Source organism: Macrotis lagotis, chromosome X, assembly GCF_037893015.1.
Source record: "Macrotis lagotis isolate mMagLag1 chromosome X, bilby.v1.9.chrom.fasta, whole genome shotgun sequence".
Taxonomy (NCBI): Eukaryota; Metazoa; Chordata; class Mammalia; order Peramelemorphia; family Peramelidae; genus Macrotis; species Macrotis lagotis.
The window spans coordinates 625,958,966-625,981,739 of NC_133666.1; positions in this window are offsets into that span (position 1 = coordinate 625,958,966).

Consider the following 22,774-nt stretch of genomic DNA (forward strand, 5'->3'; position numbering starts at 1 on the left):
CTGGAATGGCTTCATTCAGGAGTTGAGGGTCCCTAGTGATTCTGGAAGGAAGACCACTATAGCAAAGAAACTCTTGAGCTGAACTTTGAGAGGAGCTGGGATTCCAGTTATGGAGGGAACAGACTGAGCAAAAATGGGAGATAGTGATGGAATTTTGTATAAGAACATCAGTTAAGCCAGGTTAGCTGAAAGGTAAAAGTATGAAAGGGGGGTGAAATGTAAAAATCAGCCTGGAAACGTCATTTGGAACCAGAGAGCGAAGGTTCTACAAAACCGAAGTGTTTTGATCTACAAGTAGTAGGGAGCCAGGAATTTTTTGAATGGGGAAATGACATAGTCAAGAGCTGTGCTTTAGGAATATTACTTAGTTTTTAGTTGGACCCCTTAAGGGGCCATTGATAAAGCAGCCAGACTGTTCACATCTGGATAGTAGGGGAAATTGTACCTTTGTCACACTTGTCTCTATGTTATCTTGGACAGACAAAAAGCATTATTAAGCCCTTACTAGGTGTCAGAGATTGTGCGAGGCACTGGAAGTATGAACATGTAGCCAATCCCAGCCCTCCGGGAGCTTCTATTCTAATGGGCAGGACTCCACATCACACAGGAATGGTGGACACAGATGTGTGTTTTGGACTGTTAGGTCATAGGCGATACATTGACAAAGCTTTTCTAATGGCTGTGCGTTATAAATAATAACATTTATAAAGAACTTAAAGGTTTGCAAATGCTCTCTACATCTCATTAGTATTGATTTGATTGTGGTTTGAAAAGTTAAAAATGAGTGTGTGGGAGTGTACACTGGGTAGTGAGGGAGCTGGCAAGATGGTTATCAGGGTCAATGTAGATACTCACCATTGAAGAGAGAAGACCTCTAGACTTGAGTTGCAGAGCTAAAAGAGTTAAGTCCTCCAAAATGTGGTCCCTGAAGGTGCCGCAGAATGGTAGCAGTATGTGTTCTTGGTTGACTGACCAGAGTTTACTGAGGTTAAGGGGAAATATGGAGAGTATTTTCTAGCACCTGTTGGATCCTTTATAAGTACTCAAACCTGTATTCGTGTATCCTAAATGTGGGCTGGGCAGCGCATTTAATTAACACTTTTCTCCTAGATGTTCTGCCCTGAGTTTTCATGACATTGATCTTTCTTTATTCTCCTATCCTGTCAGATCATGCCTTTGCTGCTTCATCATCTATGTGACATCCTTTAACTGATTATAACATAATTGATATATTCAGCTCTCCCTTATCTTTACTCTCCAGAAACCCATCTCCAGCTGTCTTCAACATCATCCTTAGCTCCTTAATTTTGTTGTTTTTTTTTGCTCAAGGTCACATAGCTAAGTGTCTGAGGCCAGATTTGAACTAAGAATCTCCCGACTCCAGGGCCAGTGCTCTATCCACTGCGCCACCTAGCTGCCCCTAGTTGTTTTTTTTAAACATAATTCTGTTACATTGTAAAAGAAAAATCAGAACCAAAAGGAAAAAAAAAACATGAGAAAGAAAAAATAAAAAGCAAACAAAGTGAAAATAGTATGCACTGATCTTCATTCAGACAATGTAGTTTTTTCTCTGGATGTGGATGGCATTTTGCATCATAAGTCTTTTAGAATTATCTCTGATCCCTGTTTTACTGAAAAGAGCTAAGTTTTTCATAGTTGATCATCACATAATGTTGCTCTTACTGTGTACAATGTTCTCTTGGTTCAACAAACCATCAGTTCATGTAAGTTCAGATTTTTCTGAAAGCATCCTGCTCATTTATTTCTTACAGCACAATAGGATTATAATAGTTTATATGCAATTATGTGTTCATTTGAGGCATCCCCTCAGTTTCCGATTCTTTGCCTCTAAAAAGCTGCTATAAGTATTTTTGTACATGTGGGTATTTTCCCTCTTTTTATGATTTCTTTGGGATATGGACCTAAGGGTGGTATTGTTAGATCAAAGACTATGCACAGTTTTAAATAGCCCTTTGGGCATGTTAACTCATAATTGTTAATCCCACAAAACAAGTTACCAGATCTCGTCTTGTCTGTCTCCAGGCTCTCTCTCCATTTCTCAAAATCCCTGGTTTTCTTCAAGATTCAACTCTATTTTCTGGAAGAGGCCTCTCCTGATCTCCAGTTCCTGGGACTTTACCCTCTAAAGGTTACCATATGTCTTTTTTGCCTGATTTTTATAAAGTTATCAATGTGTATATTGATAAGATTATTAACTTTCAGCTTGACAAAGCATTTTACAAATATGTCCTTTAATCCTCACAACAACTCCTGGAAGCTAGTATTATGTTATCCCCTTTTTGCAAATGAGGAAACTGCAGTCACTAAACTTGTAAATATCCGAGGTTAAATTTGAAATCAGATCTTCCTGACTTCAAGTCCAGCCTTTTCTCTACTGTGTCACTTAGCTGCCCTTTAGAATGTACACTTCTTCAATACAAACAATTTTGATGTGATCTTTGTGTATAACAAACCCCTGGAACATTGTAGGAGTTTGATAAACATTCAGATAGCTAGTACATGCTTTAACTTAGTCTATAAAGCAGAAGCTAGAAATTTAACTAGTTTCCCTCTGGGTTGCACAGAGCAGGAATTCCTTCCAAGATAGTCCAGTTCCTTAGTTACATCATCTTCATACACAATCAATGGTTCTTTTGTTCAAATCTCCCCAAGAAGCAGCTGTAAAACTTGGGAGACCAAATTGTAGGGGAAGCAAATATCAGAAGCCTTGCATTATGGGAAGTTGTAAAAAAAAATAGCAGTGCAGTCAAGGTGAGCATTACCTCAGCAGAGACCCTACGTGAAGTCATTTGAATGCAATGTTAGAAGGTCTAGGAGGATGAATGATCTCGGAACCTATAAGAGTTTCTTCAGGATTGAAACATGCTCAGCCAACACAAAATAGTTCTGCTGTTTGACAACTCAAGAGTCAAACTGGGGTATCAGATTCAAAGCTATATTACACGAGTGGGGGTAGTCTCTTTCGGTACTTAATAAGTGCTTATTTAATGTTAGGTTTCCCGAACCAAGAATTTTTCTTAAAAAAAAATAAAATTTATAAACTAGAAAATCATCAGCAAAGAGAAATTTTTCTATACAACCCAGTGGAGAGAATGCTGTGCTTGGAGTCAGGAGGATTTAGTTTAAACCTGACCTCAAGACACTAGTCTTACAACTCTGAGCAAGTCACTTATACATGTTAATCTCAGTTTCCTCATCTGTAAAATGAATTGGAGAAGGAAATGACAAACTGTTCCAGTATCTTTGCCAAGAAAACTCTACATGGTATCACAGAGTCAGACATGACTGAAAAATAAAACATGAAATTATGATTCCACTACAGTTTATTCTTTGCAGCATAGATTAAATGTAATGTAGTAGAAACAGCATTGCCCCGTTTGTCTGGTCTCCTCCATCACTTTTCTAGTCTCCCAGGTCCATAACTTTTGTGTCATCCTTGGGTTTTCTTATGTTGCATATCTCATCTTTTCCTAAATCTTTCCATTTCTACCTGCGAAATGTTCCTCCCCTCTAGCCATCTTACCACTGTCAGTTCATTGTTCAAGCTGTCATCACCTCTCTCACTCTAATCCATCCTTCATTCAGTTGCCAAAGCATTTTTCCTTAAGCACAACCCTGACCATGTCACTCCCCTACTCAGTGATGATAGTGTTTCCCTTACTGCTTCTAGACCATAAATTCTGGCATTATTCAGAACTCCTTCCACTTGACACTTTCCTTTTCCAACTCCTCATCTTTCCCATGTTTGCACACATACTAATGGAATGTGCTTTCTTCTAACCTCAGAGACTCCTCCCTCTTCCCTTAAAGATAACTGTATTGTGCCTTCTACAGGAAGCTTTTTCTTGAGTCCCCCACCTGCTATGTTGCCTTTCCCCTCCAACATGGCTGTGGGCCACTGAGTGGTATTAGAATTCCCAGAGCCACTCCAGGAGTCAGGAAAATTCAAATTCAAGCCTGGCCTCAGACACTTGGACTTAGTTGCCACGACTCCCTGCTAAGTCACTTAGCTTCTTTGGAAATTTTTTTTTCTGAGAGCAGCCCTCACTTAGCCTTTTTATTTCCAACCATTGTTCATAGCTTTAAGATACAGAATCAACTTTTCGCCAGGAGAAGTGTGATAATTGAAGTAATAATCTTTTTGTCTGCCATACAATCATTAATTCAGATCAGGAAACAGGCCCCAGAGAATGGAAGGGGCTTGGTTCTACATTTAGAAGTTAGACCCAGGATTTGAACATAGGTCCTCTCACTTTTGTTTTAGCTTACACAGTTCTTGGCACAAAAGAAGTTCCCTTTTTTAAAAAAAAAAATTTATTCAAGACAGTGGGGTTAAGTGACTCGCCCAAGGTCACACAGAAAATTTAGTGTCTGAGGTTGCATTTGACCTCAGATCCTCCTGACTCCAGGGCCAGTGCTCTATCCACTGCACCACCTAGATGCCCCTAAAAGAATTTCTTAATAAATGCTTCTTGATTAATTGGAGTATTTTTGCAGATAATTGAAAGTTGGATCCTTTTTTTTGGGGGGGGGGCAAGGCAACTGGGTTAAGTGGTTTGCCCAAGGCCACACAGCTAGGTAATTATTAAATGTTTGAGGCTGGATTTGAACTCAGGTATTCCAGACTCCAGTGCCAGTGCTCTATCCACTGTGCCACCTAGCCACCCCCTTCAGCATAGTTTTTGAAATCTTCTGTCCCCCCAGGTGTCCTTTCACACCTGCTCTTTCCAGATAAAAGCAACCTTTTCCCAGCTCCCTGAATCAGGTCCCTTCTTCCTCTCTCTTCCTACTTTTCCCCTTTCCTAGAATGTACTTCCCCTCACTTCTGCTTCTCTAATTCTTCCTCTTCCTTCCAGGAGCTCTTTTTTGTACTCTTCTGAGCAACTGGGATTTTCATTTTGGTGTGTTTCTTCTGTCTCCTTACTTGACTACTCATGTTTTCTTTTTTTTCTTTTGAATATTAGCTGCTCTTCCTATAAACCCTTGCTCACAGCCTTTGCAATCCCTTTTCTCCTTGTAACTGTTGCTAGGTTTAACTTAGATAGAATTTAAGGGTGATGACAGAAAAGCAGTGTCTTGTACCTAGTGGCCATTTACTAAATTTTATGTGTGTTTTATATGTAAATTTATTCTAGGAATTTTAGGTTTCAGTAGGGAATAAGGGATGGAATTTTAACAACAGTTTTCCTTGGGTTCAGACAGGATCTGTTTCTCCTGATTCAAGAGTATAGGCTGAGGTTCCTAAGGAAATTGTACTCCATAAATGGGACATGGTGAGCCAGTTTAGAGTAGTGAAAGGTAGTCCAAAGTTCCAGTTAGAGTCTCAGCCTCTGTTTTCCAGCAAATCTTAATTGCTTTCATAAGAAGCTGGGATTTTCTTTGTGCAAAGTGGATAGACCTATGTCAGATTCCTGAGGGTTTAGTATTGCAAGGTTACAGGTTATATTGTAAGCAGGATTTTCTCTTAAACACAGTTGAAAACTCAAGATTATTGAGGGAAGTGATAGGAAATCAGTTTGTCAAGTCAAACGGGATCTCTAAAGGAGCCAGGCTGAATCCTTTTTAAAGGAACTTGTTTTAGAATAAGAAAACACTCTTCCCTGTGGAAGTATGTCTGTCTCATTGCATTTACACACAGAAATTAGATGTTTTTGTTTTAATTCCAGAAAGTTGTTGACAATTGATGAGCCTGCATGCCCAAGAGGAGACCAGGAGCAAGTTTACAGAATTGATTTTAGAAGAAGAATTTAACACATCAGTAACTATTTCATTAAGATTTAATATGACAAGTAGTATCATTTCATTAAATGTCAATTGATTATTGAACATAATATTTTAATCTTAAAAACTGTGATAGTTGTGAATTTCAAATGCCTCTAAATAGATTTTAAATTATCAATTGTTAGGTAGTAAATGCTGTTGAAGGAAAAGTAAATGTATATATAGCATGTTATGTTATCAGGAAACTTTAGTGAGGTGTGAAAACATTTCAAAAGCATGGAACACATTTTTGCTGTTTATGCCAAGGGACCTCAATTGAATTAGTCAAGAATAAATTGACCTTAAGTGGAACTTGACAAAAAACTCCTTATGAACATTCTCGATCCATAATCTTTGGGTCCCTCAGAATGCCTCCCCCCTGCCAAAGAGAAAAGAATCAAAAGGGGGCAGTGTCACATAGAATCAAGTAATTGCAAATGGAAAGATTAAGAGATCTCCCAGCCTCCACAGAAGCTATGTCATTAAGTGAGAAATGATTTATACATCAGCAATTACACTTTTAATCAAGGGCAATGGTTCTACTGATGGACATTCTCCAACGTAGTTGTAATTATTTTGAAAATAAGTGGAATTCTAGTAAACTTCAATATTTTCTACAGACTAGATTGTAAACTTCTTGAGAATAAGGACTCTTAACATTAAATGTTCTATTCCTGGTACTATTCAGTGAATAGTAGGCTGAAACACCTTTTACTCATATACTATTTGTTGAATTAATTAGTGTCTTCTAATACCTAGGGCATTCTAAATTTTAGGAAAGACTAAATAAAATAGATAAAAGTCTTTGTTTAAGCCAGTGGAACTACCTTAAGTCCTCCACTTCGTAGTTGTTGGGGTTTTTAAATTGATATTAGGCTATTCACTTTACATTAATCTTAGGGAACTGGATTCCCTAAAGACTTGGATCATTGGACTTAATCCCAAATCTGCTGCTTATTAACCAGTATGCCCATGAGAAAGACATTAACTCTATGAACTCATCTTTCATATGTAGCTTTAGAAATAATTGTACACTGTCTCTTGCATGAGTTTATTTTGAAGCATACATTGTGATATTAAAAATAAAGCCAACTGCAAATGTAAAAAGACCTTTGTCAATGTTAGCATTAATGTACCAGGATATTTTGTTTCTTGACATTGCCTTGCAATAAAGTTTAAAATATCTGTGGGGTGTGAATTTTCTTTATAAAATCATTATGTTGAGTGACTTGTCTTTGTAAGAAGGTTATTCAAGAAACTACTGGTTAACCAAGTACCAGGCACTTTGTTAGCTGATGGGGATACAAATAGAAGCAAAAAGAAAGACCATTTCTACCCTGGAATAACATACTCCAAAGGGGAAAAGATAACATACATATAAAGGAATCTAAGGTGGAGAAAGGCATGGTAGAAAAAAATGGTTTCCAGAGAGTCAGGAGTAGGGCCTCCTGAGGAATGAAAACATAAATATGGCTGGCCTGACCCTAACATGAAATGAAAAATGCAGAATAAAATAGCCATTCAGAGAAAGGGCCAAAAAGGCAAAAGTACCACCTCTAGAATGAGGAAGCAGCTGGAACATGGTGAATAGGTTTTACTCTGACTATACGTTGTCTATTTTGCATTCCTGGTTTGTTTTTTCCTATTGACATACTCCTTAGAGTGAAAGACTGAAGATGATAACTTAAAAAAGGGTCCCAGGGAAAAAAATAATCTGTATAAAAAGTGTCAGAATTTGGGAGGAGAACTAGAGGATCCTTTAGCTTCCAGTTTTAATCTTAAGACTGTCAGAGGCAAGAGGCAAATGACCATTGAAGAGATGTGCCAAAATTATGTGGATCTTAAGTTGCATGGAGAGGGGGCAGTTGACTGATGTCTTAAGGAAATGAAATATATATAAAACTACTTTTTCTATTTCATTTTGGAGATTCTTGAGTTATCCATTTTTTTTAATTTTAGAAAGGTTTTATTTATTTTCAGTTTTACAGTTTTTGCCCCAATCTCGCTTCCCTCCCCCTGGTTCTTCCATTTTAAAAAATAGCAACTTATGTTATAGTCTGTATATATATATGTGTGTGTCTGTGTGTGTGTGTACAGATATATACAGACTTGGTTAGTAAAAATTAAAACAATAAGAATATTTTTATTAAGTTAAGAGGGAGGGAAATATAAATCCATAGTTCTTCTAATGGCAGAGCCATATTTCAGGCTCTCTGACACCAACCACAGAATTAATGAGGAACCAGCTTCTAAAATGGACACACAAGAAATTAAGCAGAAACCTTCTGAGAAGCATAACTGGACTGGAAACATATGGAACTTTCCAAGTCTACCCCTGTAATCACAAGAATTATCTTGTGTCAAGGAAAGTCCTAGAGCCACCTGAAAAAGTGTGACTACTTAATTATAAGTTACTACCACTACATTAGTAACAATAGTAGTCTGATTCCAGATAAACTTCTCAGTGATACTGGAAAGCTTATAAGCAACCAGATGACACAGTAGAGAATGGGCTGGAAATCAAGAAGACCCAAGTTCAGATATGTTACTTCTCACAATTACTAGCTTTGTGACCAAGACCAAATCCCATTAACCTCTGTCTATCTCAGTTTCCCCTGCTGTAAAATAGCATGCTTAATAGCACCTCTCTCACAGGATTGCTGTAAGGATCAACTCACAGTGTGGCTGCTACCTAGTGAATACTTAAATTCTTGTTCCCTTCTCCTACTGTCTATTGCTTTTACATGCTCATTACTCTTGTATAACTGTATGTTCTCAGCTCCTGAAAGTATTTCTCAAAGCCATTCTCCTTGGCAGTGGTAAAGCCATTTAGAGTTAATGAAGTACCCTTAACAGTTCGGTTAGTTCAGTTTCTGCTGATATTCTTCAGCTTTCCCATGCAATTTGTTACCAGTTGTTATTTTGCCTTACGATTAAACTGCAGAGATCCCTCCCAGTTTCCAGAGATTTCAATAATGTTCAAACAGAATAAGTTTTTGTTTCCACCCTAATTCCTATAAATAACAAATTTCAAAAGAGAAAAATAAGCTTCCCGGTCTTTGGCTACCAATTTACCTAGCTTATCACTACCTTTGAATCTCTGGAAAATGGAAATCTAAAATGTGTCAAGAGATGAAACATATCCTGAATAAAAGGGAAAACTAGTGAGCCATTTTGGGTGCTGGCATCACCCTGTGGGCTATTGCTAACAAATCTTTGGTTTTGAAGCCTCCATTCTGATTTAGGACGGAATGTCTTACTATTGCCCTGATAGCCAGTGTAGAACTTTTTTTTAAGAACCAAAGAAATCATAGTAATATCCTGTCTTTTTTTTTTTGAATTTATTTATTTTTGAGTTTTACAATTTTTCCCCTAATCTCACTTCCCTCCTCCCACCCCCAACAGAAGGCAGTATGTTAGTCTTTATGTTGTTTCCATGCTATACATTGATCTAAGTTGAATGTGTTGAGAGAAATATCATATCCTTAAGGAAAAAAACTAAAATATAAGAGATAGCAAAGTTATATAATAAGATTATGGGGTTTTTAAAAATTAATTACCTTTTTAATTAAATTAATTACCTTCAAATTAAAGGTAATAGTCTTTGGTCTTTGTTCAAACTCCACCATTCTTTCTCTGGATACAGATGGCATTCTCTATCACAGATACCCCAAAATTGTCCCTGATTGTTGCACTGCAAGTCCATTAAGATTGATCATCACCCCCATGTCACTGTTAGGGTGTACAGTGTTCTTCTGGTTCTGCTTATCTCACTCAGCATCAGTTCATGCAAATCCCTTCCAGGTTTCCCTGAATTCCCATCCCTCCTGGTTTCTAATAGAACTATAGTGTTCCATAATGGATATTCACTCAATTTCTAATTCTTTGCCACCCCAAATATGGCTGCCATGAATGTACAAGTGATATTTTCACAATCTCTTCGGGGTATAGACCCAGTAGTGGTATTGCTGGATCAAAGGGTATGCATGTTTATATTGCCCTTTGGATGTAATTCCAAATTGCTCTCCAGAAAGGTTGGAAATCTCATCCTGTCTTAAACAGAATGGTACCTAAATTCTGCTCTTGATCTTTCCATATTTGATCCTTGGATGTAGTGGTTAAATCACAAATTAACTCATTTAGAAGACAATTGCCACTAAGTTTGAGGAGATAATATTGGGCAGGAGAACCTAATCAATTAGCTTCTTCATTTAATTCTCCTAGACCCCCAAAATAATCTTAACTCATTTGGTCAAGGAAGTAGAGTATTAAAAGTATCTGCCTTCCTTTCCTAATCCTTACCAGTTAGATGAAAATATTCTTTCCTTAAATTTTCCTAGAGTTTATAGAATCCTCATTTGGTTTCATCATACTCTACCTCATGTGTCATATCTGTATTGTGTATTCTCATCATTAGAATGTAAGCTCTTTGATCAAGAAAAAGCTTTTTCAATGGAGTGGAAAGGGGGGAAAGCGGGGGGGGGGGGATGAGTGAGCCTTCATTCTCATCAGAAATGGCTCAGAGAGGAAATAACATACACACTTTATAGGGTAAGGAAATCTATCTTATTAGAGAAAATCTAGAGAAAAATGAGAAGAAAGAGATGGGATAAGGAGGAATGGGGGGAAGGAAGGGAGGAATAGGTGATAGAAGAGAGGGAAGATCATGGGAGAGGGTACTCAGATTCAACACACTTTTGGACAGGGCCAGGATGAAAGGAGAGAGAGAGAGATAATAGAATAAATGAGAGTGGGGAAGAATAGAGTGAAGGTACAGCTAGTAATAGCAACTGTGGGGGAAATATTGAAGCCACTTCTCTGGTGGACTTAATGATAAAAAAAGAAACTCACCCCAGAGACAGAGCCATTGAAATTTCAACACAGACTGAAGTAAGTTTTTCTTTCTATTCCTGAGGTTTCTCATCTTCTTGGGTGGGGTTATGTTTACTCTTATAACATTCAATTTCAATCAGTGTGTAGCATGGAAATAATATAAAGACTATCAAAGACAGCCTTCTGTGGAAGGGGGGAGAAAAAGTGGGGGGAAATTGTAAAATTCAAAACCTGACAAAAAATGATATAGATACTATTATTGTATATAATTGGAAAACAAAGTGTTAATTAAAAAAATAAAAATAAAGTTACACATAAGTTCAATAGATTTTTATATGTATAAATCTAGGGATATTACAACATTTGAAAAGGAAATAAAATTTATAAAGTAAAAAAAAAAATGTAAGCTCTTTGAAGGCAGGGATTTTGTCATTTCTCTTTGTTTATTTCCCCCTAGGACCTAATACATTGTTGGGCATGATATAGGTGTTTTGTTGAAATAAAATAAAATTTTCTGTCAGCTGATATTTTAAAAAAAATTTTATTGATGCTTTCAAGTTTTATTTTAAACATCATTTATCCCTTTCTACTATTCACCCCTCTAACAAAGAAATACAATTAAACAAACAAACAATACACTGATCTTGTCAGACAACACGTGCCTCATTCCACATCCAGGAGTCTTCCAGGTCTCTCTCAAGAGGAACAAAGTATCTTGAGTCTTCCTCTATAAAGATTGATTATTTTATCTTTAAGGTGTAGGGGCGAGAATGCTCAGCCTGGAGTGAAGAAAACCTCAGTTGAAATCCAGCGTTAGACACTTCGGAGCTGTATGACACCTGAAAAGTTGCTGAACTTTGGTCTGCCTCAGTTTCTCCAACAGTAAGGGATCTCAATAACATCTTTTTCAGGATGATTGAGAGGATCCAGTGAGATGATAGTAGGTACTTGATAAATCAATGCTCATTCCCTTCTCTCTTCATTTCTCTAAATACTGATGAAAAACTTGTCTTTTTCTCTAGATTCTTTTTACTTTCTCAACATCACAAGACTTCCCAAGTTTTTCACAATCCAGTTTTCATAATTTCTACAAATACTATTCCCATTATGTTCACATACCATGATTTCTTAAGTTATTCATTAGTCTGTACACACCAAACTCTGTTCCCAGATTTTTGCTATGACAAGAAAGGCCACTGTGAATATTTTGGTATATGTAGAATCTTTTCCTTCCTTGGAGCCTTAACATAGTAGTGAATCAAAGATTATTTCTCTAGTGTAATTCCCAGTTTCCATGTGGTTTTATGAAACATTGATAACTCCCCTGACAGATAGTATGCCTATCTTTCCACAACTCTTCTAATATTGGCTTTATTATCTCATGTCACCTCTGTAGTGGATGTAGTACTCTGCCCTGTCAGCAGCAAATTTTGCTTCTAAGGTTAATGAGAAATAGACTTTTTAAAAAGAATTTGTCTTTTTAACATTCTCATTTTAATTTTGCACAGAATTTAGAGGAAGGCACTTACCTCCTTCCCCCAGATTTGACAAAATAACTTTCCTTAAGGATGTGTTTTGAAACCATTTAAACTATTCTATTCCTAGTGGGGAGCAAGTTACCAGTGATCCAAGATGGGGAAATTAGATGGTTTCCTGGATCACTGGGGTTTCATTATTTGGGTTGAAAGGAGATCAGTTGCATCCATAAATCATACATAAATACAGAAGAGAGATGTTTAAGGAGTTGTCTTCATTTTTCTGTTATCATTGCTAATTGGGACCAATCGTGCATAGTTTGAGTTAAAAAAAAGGTTTCTGATTATGGCTGTACCTGGATAACTGTTAGGGTCCCAGTTTTTTTTTCAATTGATCTTTTATTTTTCCAATTACATGTTAATGAAAGTGTTTCAACATTCATCCACATACAGATGCATGTATTTAAGTTATATAATTTCCTTTTATCCTCCCTGCCCAGAACCCCTCCCCTCAGTGGTGAACAGTCAGGAGAATATTGTACATATATATTTGTGCTTAACATATTTACAGATTAAGAGAAAAGACAGAAAACCATGAGAGAGAAAGAAAATGCATAAGTGAATTTTTTAAAAAGTTAACATAGTGTTCATTCAGATTCTGTAGGGGGTTTTTTGGGTTTGGTTTGGTTTTTCCTTCCCTTCCTTTGGATGGGGTTAACATCGTCCATAGCCAGTCTCCTAGGGTTGTCCTAGGTCTCTGAACTGCTGAGAGGAGCTGCTGATCAAGGTTGATCAACACAAAATATTAATGTATACAATATTCTCTTGGTTTTTGCCTAGGGTCCCAGTTTTGTCCTGTGGAGAGGGTTAGTTTGTTCAGTGTAAAAGAAGGGTGAAGCAGGAGGGATGACATTTTCTTCATAACTTTTTCACTATGGATCTTGATGTTGCTGATATCAGGTTGACCAAGCACTGACATCCTTTTTTATTTCTTTGAGAAGCACCAGACTGACACTGAAAATAGAAATTTCCCCTACACCCTTTCTAGTTTTCTCTTGTCTGTCTTTCACTTACCTGCCAAAAAAATTTTCTAAGGCATTGAACTGATCTTTCCCTCTGCTCATAAATCTTCAGTGACCTTTAAGTTAAAATATAAGCTGCTTGGCTTTTAATCCCTCCACCATCTGACTTCCACCCAACTGCCTACCTTTCTAACCTTATTTCAAATTACTTCCCCTTTATGTACTCTATAATCTCACCAAATTCAATTGCTAGCACTTTCCCAATCTCCGCATTCCATCTCTTCCTTGGCATAGATTCACTTCTACCTCTTTAAGATCCTTAGCTTCCTTTAGGACTCTGCTTAGGTCTTCTAAAGCTTTCCCTGATTTTCCTAATTGATAATTTGCTCTCCCTTCTCAACTTACCCTATCCCCTTGCCCCCCACCCATACTGATCAACTCCCACAGGTTTAATTATCATCTCTAAGAAGGTGACTTCTAGATCTGTATGGTCAACCCTACTGCCAATCCCCCATCATCAACTATTGAACTTGACATTGCAAATTCACTATGTCCAAAACAGGGCATGCTGTCTTCTCTTGTCTCACATTTACAACTGCCCTCATTCCATTTCTCACACATCTGTCCCCTTTTCTCCACTTACAGTCATCTTTCTTGCCTAAGTTATTGCATCGATACAGATTGGTCTCCCAGCCTCAAATCTCCTTTCTCCAGTCCATGCTCACAGTTGGCAATCATTTTCCTAAATCATTAACAGCCTTGTTCTGAGAGAGAACTTGGAGTCTGAATGCAGACCTAAAGCATACTATTTTCCTCTTTCTAAAAATTTGTTTTACTTTTTTTTCTTTTTCATGTTTTTCCCTTTTCTTCTGATCCTTCTTTCACAATATGGCTAATATAGAAATATGTTTAACATGATCATATAGGTATAACCCTATATCTGATTACTCAATGACATGGGAAGGGGAGACAGAAGGAAGGGAGGTAGAGAAGTGTGGAACTCAAAATCTTATAGAAAATGAATGTTTGAGAATACCATCTGTATCCAAAGAAGGAATTGTGGAGTTTAAACAAAGACCAAAGACTATTAACCTTAATTAAGAAAAGTTATCTTACTGTGGAATCATTTTGTACAAATGATTCTTTTATACATTAATAAAATATTCTTGTTTAAGAGTAAAAAAAAAATACCCCCCTCTCCCCAAGAAATCATTTTTAAATGACCAGATATCTTAGAATCAGAGGGCAAAGCAGAAAGTGAACACCTGAAAGAGATTCCCAAATGAATATTATAGGAATATTGTAGTCAAATATGTATAGGACAGGAATATTATAGTCAAATTCCAGAGCTCCCAGATCAAAGGGAAAATACTAAGAGAACCACAATCAGGATCACAGAAGATTTAGCAGTTTAGCAATGTAAAGGAGCAGAGACTTGGAATATGCTGTTATGGAAGGCAAAAGAGGTTTACAACCAAGAATAACTTACCCAGGAAAATTGATCATAATCCTTTAAGGAAAAATCAATTAAATAGAAGACTTTCACACATTGCTGGTGAGAAGACCATAGTTAAGTAGAAAATTTGACTTTCAGATAGAAGACTCGAGCATAAGGTAAAAAATGAACGGCATCATCCTTAGGGCAATTAGGAGTCTACTTAGAGAGCATGGATGAGTATATTATATTGGGATGTTCTCAAAGGGAAATTTTAAGTAAGAATGAAGAATGCACTAGGAAATGAGGGAAAAAAATAATGGGGAAAATTTTTCCCATAAAAGAGGTGCACAAGGAAAAACTTATACAATGTAGGAGGAAATAAATGGAGAGGTAGGGAGCAGACAATACTTCACTTTTGTCTGAATTGGTTCAGAGGGAAAGAATATATGTATGTATGTGTGTGTATTTTGTGTATATATTTGTGTATATATATGTCATATATAACATACACAATTAAGTATAGAAATTCATCTTGTCTAACAGTAGAAGGTGAAGAGGAAGTGTCCAAGAGAAAGGGGGTGGGAGAGTGGTGATAAGAGAGAAGGGCGATTAAGGAAGCCAGTGATCAGAAGCAAAACAGACTTTAAAACGTGGCCTTAAAAAGATGAGCAGAAGACAATAGGATGAAGGGAAATATGCAGCAATCATAACTGCGAGCAAGCAATTGTTCACCCATAAATTGGAAGAAGACAGCAGAATGGATTCAGAAACCAAAATCCAACAATATGTTGTTTTTGAGAGGCACACTTGAAAAAGATGGCTAAAATAAGGAGCTGGAGCAGACTTTAGGCTTCAGCTCAAATAAGGCAGCAGGAGCAATCTTGATCTCAAAACAGAACAAAATCAAAAATAGCCCTAATTAAAAGATATAACCTAGGAAACTGCATTTTGCTAAAAATTATCAATATCAATAATCACATATATGAACTAAATGGCATGGCATCTATTTTCTTTTTTTTAAAGCAATAGAATGTTTATTAAAGATATTATTTGAGTTTTACAGTTTTCCCCCAATCTTGCTTCCCTCCCCCCACCCCCACCCCACAGATAGCCCTCTGTCAGTCTTTACTTTGTTTCCATGTTGTACCTCGATCCAAATTGGGTGTGATGAGAGAGAAATCATATCCTTAAAGAGAACAGAATTCTCAGAGGTAACCAGATCAAACCATAAGACATCTGGGTTTTTTTTTTCTGAATTAAAGGGAATAGTCCTTGTACTTTGTTCAAACTCCACAGCTCCTTATCTGGATACAGATGGTACTCTCCTTTGCAGACAGCCAAAAATTGTTCCCAATTGTTGTGCTGATGGAATGAGCAAGTCCTTCAAGGTTGAACATCACTCCCATGTTGCTGTTAGGGTGTACAGTGTTTTTCTGGTTCTGCTCATCTCACTCAGCATCAGTTCATGCAAATCCCTCCAGGTTTCCCTGAAATCCCATCCCTCCTGATTTCTAATAGAACAATAGTATTCCATGACATACATATACCACAGTTTGCTAAACCATTCCCCAATTGAAGGACATTTACTGGATTTCCAATTCTTTGCCACCACAAACAGGGCTGCTATAAATATTTTTGTACAAGTAATGTTTTTACCCTTTTTCCTCATCTCTTCAGGGTATAGACCCAGTAGTGGTATTGCTGGGTCAAAGGGTATGCACATTTTTGTTGCCCTTTGGGCATAGTTCCAAATAGCTCTCCAGAAGGGTTGGATGAGTTCACAGCTCCACCAACAGTGTAATAGTGTACCAGATTTCCCACATCCCTTCCAACAATGATCATTATCCTTCCTGGTCATACTGGCCAATTTGAGAGGTGTGAGGTGGTACCTCAACGAAGCTTTAATTTGCATTTCTCTAATAATTAATGATTTAGAGCATTTTTTCATATGGCTATGGATTGCTTTGATCTCCTCATCTGTAAATTGCCTTTGCATATCCTTTGACCATTTGTCAATTGGGGAATGGCTTTTTGTTTTAAAAATATGACTCAGTTCTCTGTATATTTTAGAAATGAGTCCTTTGTCAGAATCATTAGTTGCAAAGATTGTTTCCCAATTTACTACTTTTCTTTTGATTTTGATTACATTGGTTTTATCTGTGCAAAACCTTTTTAATTTAATGTAATCGAAATCATCTAATTGGTTTTTAGTGATGTTCTCCAACTCTTCCTTAGTCATAAACTGTTCCCCTTTCCATAGATCTGACAGGTAGATTAGTCCCTGATCTTCTAATTTGCTTATAGTATTGTTTTTTATGTCTATGTCCTGTAACCATTTGGATCTTATCTTGGTAAAGGGTATGAGGTATTGGTCTAATCTAAGTTTCTTCCATACTAACTTCCAATTATCCCAGCAGTTTTTATCAAAGAGGGAGTTTTTATCCCGGTGGCCTGACTCTTTGGGTTTATCAAACAGCAGATTACTATACTCCTCTCCTGCTTTTACACCTAGTCTATTCCACTGGTCCACCACTCTATTTCTTAGCCAATACCAAACAGTTTTGATGACTGATGTTTTATAATATAATTTTAGATCTGGTAGTGCTAAGCCACCTTTGTTTGCATTTTTTTTTCATTAAGCTCCTGGCAATTCTTGACTTTTTATTTCTCCATATGAATTTACTTACACTTTTTTCTAGCTCATTAAAGTAATTTTTTGGAATTTTGATTGGTAGGGCACTAAACAGATAGTTTAGTTTTGGTAGAATTGTCATTTTTATTATATTAGCTCTACCTATCCATGAGCAGTTGATATTTACCCAGTTATTTAAATCTGATTTAATTTGTGTGAGAAGTGTTTTATAATTGTTTTCACATCTGTTTTCTTGAAAGAAATGCTGAATGTTGCAGGAGGAAATAGAAAAACTATTCTTAAAAGGGGGGGTCTGAATTTTTAATAAATGAAATAAAATAAGAAAGATTTAGGAGATTAATAGAATTTTAGAAAAATCAGATAGGATAGACCTTTGGAGAATATTGAATGGGTATAGAAAGAAGTACACCTTTATCAGCTATACTTGGTATAATATTGTATCATTTCACAAAAATTAACCATGTATTAGGGCACAAAATGTATACTTTTATGGACCGGACCACAATGCAATATAAATACATTTCAGCACAGGGGCTTTGAAGTTTAGATTAAAAATTAATTGAATACTAAAACTAATTCTAAAGAATGAGTGGGTCAAAGAACAAATCATAGGAACAAAGGTAAAGATAACAATGAAAAAACATTATATTAATCATTTAACATAATAAAATTTGTGGGATATAGCAAAAACAGTAGGAACCAGTTTTTATGGGGGAAAAAAATCCAAAGAAAATAGCTAAGTCATTGACTGACTAATTTGATTTAAAAAAAAGAAAACTGATTTATCAAGACAAAAAAATGGAAAGGGTGAATTCACAGCCAAGGAAGATGAAATTAAAGCAATTATTAGAAGCTGTTTTGACAATTTAAATGAAATGGATCAGTACTTATAAAATATAAATTATCCAGATTAACAGAAGAAATAAAATACTCTTAACTTAGAAAAAAGAAATTGAATAAACCCACAAATAAATAAATAAATAAACCCTAAGGAAAGACCCCAGTACCAGATGGATTTACAAACAAGTTCTACCAAAGATCTATAGGACAATTATTACATAAGCTATTTGAAAAAGCAGATAGATCCTATCAAATTCCTTCCATAATATGAATATGGTTTTCATAGAGAAATATAGAAAACTATATTTCTTCAAATATTGGAAATTAAAAAAAAATACCAGAGGGGCGGCTAGGTGACATAGTGGATAAAGCACCGGCCCTGGAGTCAGGAGTACCTGGGTTCAAATCCGGTCTCAGACACTTAATAATTACCTAGCTGTGTGGCCTTGGGCAAGCCACTTAACCCCATTTGCCTTGTAAAAACCTAAAAAAAAAAACCCCAAAACTCAGGTTCTATGCAATTTTAAAATGACAAAAAGCATAAAAATAAATGGAATTTTCCTTAAAGTGATAAATAAATTCTAACACTAACCAAGAGTAAGTACCCATTTTTGTAATTGGGATAAACTAGATGCCATTCCAATAAGATCAGGGATGAAGCAAGGATTTCCAATATCACCATTATTATACAGTATTGTGCTAGAAGTACTAGCTATCCTGAAAAATAAAAAGTAAAAGAATATGCATGGCAATAAGGAAACAAAAACTATTTTAATGCCGATATAAAAATCATCAGAATTTCTACATATTATCAACAAAACCCCAGGAAGAGCAGGAAAAAATAGAGAAATTTTATTTAAAATAATTCTAGACAAACTGTTGAGAGTCTTCCTGGCAAGACCATTATAGGAATTAGATGAACAATTATGAAACAACTCATGCAAAGAAAAATCTATATAATTGGAGAAATATATTATTTATTCAATAATTTATTTAATTTAATTATTTATTCAATAATTAATAAATTATGTTTAAAGATTAACATAAACACTATAATTTATTAACATATTCCCTTGATATCATTATATATTATAAATATTGATATCAATTGCTCTTGATTAAGCCAAATCAGTATAATAAAAATGGCAATATCACTTAAATTAATTTACTTATTCAGTGTCTATACAGTCAAACAACCAAAAACTACTTTATAGTTACAAAAAAAATAAAATTCATCAGGAGGAATAAAAGATCATAACTATCAAGGAAATCAATGAAAAAAAGTATAAAGGCAGGTGGCCTAGAAGTATCAGATCTCAAACTATATTATAAAGTGATAATCATCAAAGCAATGGATACTGGCTAAGAAATAGTGATTGATTAGTAGAATAGATTAGGTACACAGTATAGGGTAGTAGATGACTATGGTAATTTGGTGCTTCATAAAAGCAGAGATCCAGACTTTGAGAGTAAGAACTCACTAAGTAAAACTGGTAAAAATAGAAAGCAATCTGTGTAATAGTTTAAAGTTCTTTCTAAAGGGCTATAAAATTACATATCCTTTGACCCAGGAATACCACTACTGGTCTGTATCCCAAAGAGATAACAGAAAAAGGGGGGGGGATGTACAAAAATATTACAGTTTTTTTGTGGTGGCAAAAAATTGGAAAATGACTGAATAAATTATATATGCATGTGACAGAATATTATTATGCTGTAAGAAGTGATGAAAGGATAGTTTCAGAATAACCTGGGAAGATTTACATGAACTGATATTAAGTGGAGTGAGCAGAAACAGAAAAACAGCAATATTGTAAAGATAATCACCTGTGAAGATGTTAATAATAACTGATCAATTCAGTGATCCACCACAGCTTCAAAAGATTCATGTTGTTAAATGATAAAGAAATGGTGCCAGAGAGCTGATTAATGCATATTTTTTTATTTTTATCTTTGTTGCTTTTTTCCAGAACGTGGCTAATGCTGAAATATGTTTTGCATGATGTTATGTATAAAATGAGCATCATATTTCTTGTCTTCTCAATGGGTGGGAAAGAGAGAGAATTTTAACTGAAAATAAAAATTAAATAAATTTTAAAGAATATATACCAAATTTAAAGATGTAACTTTCAAAGAAAATTGTTCTATAATATATTTTCTTTGAAATACCAACTTCCCATGGATTTTAGAAAAATGTTCAGATGTAACTAATTTAATTTACATGCTGTAATCTATGCAGTGCACCCTCCTGTTCTACAGGCACTTAATGCTTTTCTCCTTCATTTTTCATCAGGCACCAAAAAAACATAAAAGAGGGGGTGAAAAAAGTACATAGCTTATGTGAAGGACCACTTTGAAGGGTAATGTAGGTTAAAAAAGGAAAAGTTATTTTTCTTTGACTTCTTGCTCACTCTCCAGAACAGTCAAATTCCTAGACTTTTGACTGTTATTTTGAATGGGGATAGATGCCAAAGACTCCCCATCCTCAACTCAGCTTTTTAGGAGCATTATGAGGCTAAAGCCCCAGGGAAAAGATGCCCAGGCAATCCCTATAGGTTCCTCAGAGACAGGCCCCCCCCTCAAAAAACAAAATAAAGAATGCAGTTTTTATCTCTGATCTTCAGCCAAGAAATATGCCCCTTTAGGAGTTGTTGGGTGATCACCAGTCACTAAGTGAGCAGGGCAATAAGACCATTGAGTTCCTCTCCCCTGCTCTCTCCATGACTGAGACCAAGCATTTGGTTTAAATGAATCGGACGTTGCACCTATTTCAATAATGGTCATGAGAGGAAGAGCATAAGAAGAAACTGAGAAGCACAAGCAATTGCTTATTGTAGGATTGTTTTTCCTTAATGCTATAACTTTCCCATTTGATTTCATTTACTAAATGTAAATGATTAATCCTTTCTGGTCAGTAGTGTTAGAAGACATTAGGATTCCATGACAGTGGAGATGAATGCAAACCAAGGGAATATTAATTTTGATGGAAATTTTCACCCTCCTTAGCCTAGGCTAGAGAGACACTAAAAGGGAAAGCCTGGGACATTTGGTGACCTTGAAGCTCTGGTATGTTATAAAGACCTGCAAAGTGTTGGCGTCTGTAGCACCATCTGGTGGCTTACCAAAATATAGCACCTGGAGGGACTACTTCAGAAAAATATTTTGCCAATATAAATCAAGCAATTGAAACAGATACCTCTTTACATGCTCATACTTTTTTCAGAACACGTCTATGTATGACAACATCTTCACTCCTTTGACTATTTCATTTATTAAAAATAATCAGAATATTTCCTTGATATGTCAACTTTTTTTTTTATTAAAACATTAAAATGTTGTTTGAACATGAGTTTCCAAGTAGAGCACTACATTTTTTACTGGAAAAGAAAAGAGCTCAGGTACGTATGTGGAGAAATAATTTACAAAGAGATTAAAGACACAGAGAGGAGGAAAGAAAGCTTAGTGTGGTGATGTCCTGTAATCCCAGGTACCAGAGAAGTTGGTACTGATGGCTCTCTAGAACTGCAGTGAGCCATGCCAATCCAGTGACCATACTAAATACAGCAGCAATATGATAAGCATCCTCCCACCACAGCAGGAGCAGGGATCCACTGCCTAAAGGGGGAATAAATGGACCCAGGTTGGAAAGGAAACCACCCATCAGTAGAGTAGAATCAGGCCCATGGGTTGCCTCTGAACTTCCAATGTAGGCAAGATGGGGAAACCCAGTCTTTAAAAAAGGAGAAGGGGAAAGGAAAATTTGCTTTCAATTTAGATGGAAGTAGCCATGTTCTCCTCCATGAACAGCTAAGTCAAAGATCTATAGTTTTGTTGGAGTTGGAATTCCATGAAGACTGCATCCGGTCTCCATAACTCCTGATTGTAGAGCGCTGCCTAAAACTCAAAGAGGTCTTACCATTTCTCAGCTAAGAAGTGCTACAGGCAGGATTTTAGCCCAAGTCTTTCTGATTCAAGGTTAGGACTCAGCTATGTCACATTACCCCGAATAATTATTGCCCATCTCTGTCAACTATTTATATTTGTTCTCCACCATCAGCTTTCTCCATTGTTCACTTCCACAAAAAAAATCCACTCATGGAAAATTCACTCAATAGATACTCAAGTGGAAATATATCCAGATTCAAACCAATTTCTTGTAACTCAAATGTCCTTTCCATTAAACCACAGTTTGCCATGAATTTCCAAGGTTCTAAAAAAAAATGTTTCCTTTATGTACAAAAAATAAACTTGATTTTCAGAAGGGAGCTAAACCAGTGTTTCAATATTTTTTTTCCCTACTGTTTTCTGATAGTCCCTGAAAGACAGCTTTTTTTGGAATGAGGGTGATTTTAATAGGGTATCATGTAACCATGGAGACAACTGCTCCTGTTGCTATTAGCTGCAATCAAGTCTACTATTATCTTGGTAAAAAAAAAAAAAGGATAAAGAAATTAATATATCATGCTTCCAGGAAGTGCTGCTGGTAGGAAACCTACATCATTATCTTGTCCTTTGCTAATGGATTAGTGAATGCATCCTGGGTTCAATCAGGAGCCTGGAAAGCAAAGATCCAGGAGATACTTCAGCTACTGCTTCATTCAGTCTGCTGCTTTGTAAAATTAATAGCTAGATAGAACAAAAAGAAAAATATTTCAGCCTGTATAAGAAAACACAAATATCAAAAGTTGTGAATGAAAGGATCACATTATCTTTCAAACAACTATGGAATGTT